Genomic DNA, 5,388 nt, shown 5'->3' with positions numbered 1-5,388 from the left:
ATTTTCCTATCAATCTAAAACTCTGATTAAAACTTCTTATTCTCTGTCTCACTGAAATCTCACCCATTAGCCTATGTTCAGTCTTTACTGTAGAAGAGTAACCCCAAATCAAAAGAAAGTTGAGGGCAAGTGTGGTTGAAGTCTACCCTTAGTAGCTTTGTAAAGAGCCCCCAAACAATACCAATAATGACAATAAATATGATACACCGCCACAGCCATTTATCATGGCAAAAATGCCTAAAACTATTTTCCCACTTTTTTCCTGAAGAGTCAAGGGACTTCTGCTGTTAGCACTAGTTTAAAATATTTAAATGAGGTTTTCACACTTCTAAGGAAAACCCAGACTTGAGAGCACTAAAATAATTCCCATATACCTAAAAATGAGCACTCCATGTGGATCTAAAATTAATTTCCCTATTAGTGAGAAGAGTGCAGCCAAGGCAGCTGCAGTAGTTTTCAATTCTTGGGCATAATTCTCAGCTCTCAAGAGCAGTTCAAGGGCAGCAAGGAGTGCACCTGGAAACAGCAATGGCAACCAGGCGGGCTCAGCGGTGCCTTCTCCAGGGGCTGATTTAGTGTCTCCGTCTGTGCTCAGTGGACAATTATAGCCCGGTTTCAAGTACAGACTGAAAAATTAACAGTCTCTAGAGTAATGAGGGAAATTATCAAGGCCACTTGGCCCGGAGACTGAGAGCCTGGAGTGCCCGGGCCCGCCGGGGTTTTTTTTGTTTTGTTTTGTTTTGCCTTTGCCGGATGTGCTAGGCTGTTTACTCCTGGAGCTTTCTTCATTCATGCTTAGAAGACAAAGTGGAGTGTTGCTGCAGAAGATACAAATGACTATAAGATCCTTCCTCAAGCACTAACCGATATAAACGTGTTTTCCTTCTTTCCCTATAGCCTTTTAATAACTAAGAGGGCTGGCTCCTTTAAGAATATGGAAAGAAATTATCCAAGAGTACTTTCTAAACTGTAGATGATCTCTCAGGCTTTGGATTATTCGCTCCAGGGGAAACGGAGATGGAGAAACCTTGTGACTAGCTCAAAGATTTGGGGTTTGGCTTTCTCTTTACCCTGTAGGGATGTTAAAAATAGCAGTGGAATTATAAAGAGGAATCTCAACCCTCCAGGAGAAAGAGGCTATACATAAACTCTGTGTGGTTTGCACTTACATAGCAAGACCAGACAGTGGCTCTTTCATTCCAGCAAGTGTCATTCAGCTGCTTCCCTAACACAGAATTCACAGTTGGTGGGACAAGATAGGATCAGCAAGAAAAAGAGAAAAACAGGGCCGAAGCGGGGGGAAAAAAAAAAAAACTAGAGAAACAGTTTTAATTTTTTTTACTATTTTCAAAACATATACCTAACAGGTAAAGAAACACAAAGATATAAGGTACTGTCTCGCCTTAGTCTCCCTCCTATGAAGGTAGCCAATGGCTAGGGGTGTTCCTTCCACAGATTTCTCCATTCTCATACACTGTGTTTTTGAGTTTACTGACTGACTTACACTGGCAAACCTGACAGTACAAAGTAGGGGAGAAAGAAGGAAAATCACCTATTCACATCCCCATTAACTAAAGACAACCACTGGTAACATTTTAGTGTATTGCTTTCTAGTATTTTCATACTAGAGAAGAAAAAAAGAAACAAAATAGGAAGAAAAATGAAAGGAGAAGGACAAATGGAAAATATTTACATCATCAATAGCATCACTAAGTGTTGAAAGCTTCCTGCTATCTATGTAGGAAGGTCAAGTACTTTCAACTCTCAGAGCAGCTAAATGAAACAAGGAAAGGTGAAAAAGAAGAAATTGTATCTATTTGCAATTAAGAGTGATCTGTAAATCCCTGCGACTGATATTATTTGCTTTTCTAATCTAGAAACTCTTGCCTCTCCTAACAACCTGGAGTTCAAGGCTGCCCACAATGCTCCATCAAAGTGAAGATAGATTCTGAGAGCTGTTGGCAGCAATGTCCCTCTGAAATACAACAGGTAAGCATCAGGTGGGCTGAGGTAATGAAATGATAGTGGGGTTAGGGTGTTTCCTGAAACCTTGATACCTAACTAATTGAAGCTGATGTTTCGTTGACTGAAAAACATTTTAAACTTTGCTCAGGGAATTATAGAACTGTAATTATCACATCTAAAATTTGACTCTGCTCTTTTCTGTGACAAAAGTAGGAATAGAAATTGGGTGGTAGGAAGGGGGGGTTCCTCAGTGATTTTTATCACAGAAACTGGATTTGGGAGGGGACTTTGAAAAATAAAAGTGATATTCCTTCCTCTCGCACACTGCAACTGACCTAGGCAGAGCTAGACACTCACTGAGCTCAAACCTGAGGTGCCCAGAAACCACCTATTTTGAGGGTGGAAGATGAATTAGGCCTGCTAATACCAAACTAAAATACTTATGACTTCATATTCTTGCTTGTCTCTTCCAGTGACCTCAAATCCACCCCACCAGCCTTCCTGAAAGGAAGAACCTGGTCTTTTATGTCCTAGATCACTAACGCTAAGAACACTGCCTGAACGTATTGCCTGGGTTAATGTGGCTGAATGACATCAGAGGTCATTCATTGGAATACTCACTAGAGTGTTCACTAGAATATTTTTTAAAATTCTCTTAATTAGAAAAAGTCAGCATACAGGTTCTTGTTGATTAGAGAATCTAGGTTTTTCACTTATGTATAAATGTAACACACAGTGAGGTTCCAAATTTATTTATTTTTGGTGTATATGAATACTGAGCAATTCATGTTAAAATTTTCCTATCAATCTAAAACTCCGATTAAAACTTCTTATTCTCTATCTCACTGAAATCTCACCCATTAGCCTATGTTCAGTCTTTACTGTAGAAGAGTAACCCCAAATCAAAAGAAAGTTGAGGGCAAGTGTGGTTGAAGTCTACCCTTAGTAGCTTTGTAAAGAGCCCCCAAACAATACCAATAACGACAATAAATATGATACACCGCCACAGCCATTTATCATGGCAAAAATGCCTAAAACTATTTTCCCACTTTTTTCCTGAAGAGTCAAGGGACTTCTGCTGTTAGTACTAGTTTAAAATATTTAAATGAGGTTTTCACACTTCTAAGGAAAACCCAGACTTGAGAGCACTAAAATAATTCTCATATACCTAAAAATGAGCACTCCATGTGGATCTAAAATTAATTTCCCTATTAGTGAGAAGAGTGCAGCCAAGGCAGCTGCAGTAGTTTTCAATTCTTGGGCATAATTCTCAGCTCTCAAGAGCAGTTCAAGGGCAGCAAGGAGTGCACCTGGAAGCAGCAATGGCAACCAGGCGGGCTCAGCGGTGCCTTCTCCAGGGGCTGATTTAGTGTCTCCGTCTGTGCTCAGTGGACAATTATAGCCCGGTTTCAAGTACAGACTGAAAAATTAACAGTCTCTAGAGTAATGAGGGAAATTATCAAGGCCACTTGGCCCGGAGACTGAGAGCCTGGAGTGCCCGGGCCCGCCGGGGGTTTTTTTGTTTTGTTTTGTTTTGCCTTTGCCGGATGTGCTAGGCTGTTTACTCCTGGAGCTTTCTTCATTCATGCTTAGAAGACAAAGTGGAGTGTTGCTGCAGAAGATACAAATGACTATAAGATCCTTCCTCAAGCACTAACCGATATAAACGTGTTTTCCTTCTTTCCCTATAGCCTTTTAATAACTAAGAGGGCTGGCTCCTTTAAGAATATGGAAAGAAATTATCCAAGAGTACTTTCTAAACTGTAGATGATCTCTCAGGCTTTGGATTATTCGCTCCAGGGGAAACGGAGATGGAGAAACCTTGTGACTAGCTCAAAGATTTGGGGTTTGGCTTTCTCTTTACCCTGTAGGGATGTTAAAAATAGCAGTGGAATTATAAAGAGGAATCTCAACCCTCCAGGAGAAAGAGGCTATACATAAACTCTGTGTGGTTTGCACTTACATAGCAAGACCAGACAGTGGCTCTTTCATTCCAGCAAGTGTCATTCAGCTGCTTCCCTAACACAGAATTCACAGTTGGTGGGACAAGATAGGATCAGCAAGAAAAAGAGAAAAACAGGGCCGAAGCGGGGGGAAAAAAAAAAAAACTAGAGAAACAGTTTTAATTTTTTTTACTATTTTCAAAACATATACCTAACAGGTAAAGAAACACAAAGATATAAGGTACTGTCTCGCCTTAGTCTCCCTCCTATGAAGGTAGCCAATGGCTAGGGGTGTTCCTTCCACAGATTTCTCCATTCTCATACACTGTGTTTTTGAGTTTACTGACTGACTTACACTGGCAAACCTGACAGTACAAAGTAGGGGAGAAAGAAGGAAAATCACCTATTCACATCCCCATTAACTAAAGACAACCACTGGTAACATTTTAGTGTATTGCTTTCTAGTATTTTCATACTAGAGAAGAAAAAAAGAAACAAAATAGGAAGAAAAATGAAAGGAGAAGGACAAATGGAAAATATTTACATCATCAATAGCATCACTAAGTGTTGAAAGCTTCCTGCTATCTATGTAGGAAGGTCAAGTACTTTCAACTCTCAGAGCAGCTAAATGAAACAAGGAAAGGTGAAAAAGAAGAAATTGTATCTATTTGCAATTAAGAGTGATCTGTAAATCCCTGCGACTGATATTATTTGCTTTTCTAATCTAGAAACTCTTGCCTCTCCTAACAACCTGGAGTTCAAGGCTGCCCACAATGCTCCATCAAAGTGAAGATAGATTCTGAGAGTTGTTGGCAGCAGCTGTGAGTTTAGAAGTGTGGATGGAGACTTGAAAGATACCAAGTGTTTTCATGCTTGAATGTATATAGAAATACTTGGGGAGCTGGTTAAATTTTCCAGGCCTCTCCCCAGAGACTGTGATCCATTTGACCTGAGGTTGGGTGGGGCCCAAAAATGTGCATTGTTAGCCTGTGTCCTGGGTAATACTGATGTATATCGGTCACGGACCACACTTTGAGAAACATTGCATAGCATTAAAATTAGCAATCACTTAAGTGTAAGGAAGAATTTTTTAAAGTGAAACAGAGTTAAATAGATTTTTGAATACAGAACTTTTCAGAGCCTTTACTAAACTGTTTGCTATTAATACACTAGTGAGGATAATATGCTGAATTTCTTACTTATTTCACCAAGAAAGACTTATTTCTGCTTCAAGGAACATCTTCTCATTAATATTTCGTGGAACGTATTTGGCATTGCTGGCCTATTTCAAGCTTACTTTCTTCTTGGATACTCCAGTAATTAAATGTAAGGAGAATCAAGAACTATCTCTTCAGTTCGTTTGTGTAAACACACCATTCTCTAACCTATCAAATAAATGCACCATGATACTGATATATAGGAATCTCAGTGTAGGTATTGAGGGAAGAATATATTTTGAATCAATAGGAGAGAAGTTTTA

This window comes from Pteropus vampyrus, unplaced genomic scaffold (genome assembly GCF_000151845.1).
Source record: "Pteropus vampyrus isolate Shadow unplaced genomic scaffold, Pvam_2.0 Scaffold422, whole genome shotgun sequence".
Classification (NCBI taxonomy): Eukaryota; Metazoa; Chordata; class Mammalia; order Chiroptera; family Pteropodidae; genus Pteropus; species Pteropus vampyrus.
The sequence above is the reverse complement of the archived record's forward strand: the minus strand, read 5'-3'. Positions refer to the sequence as shown.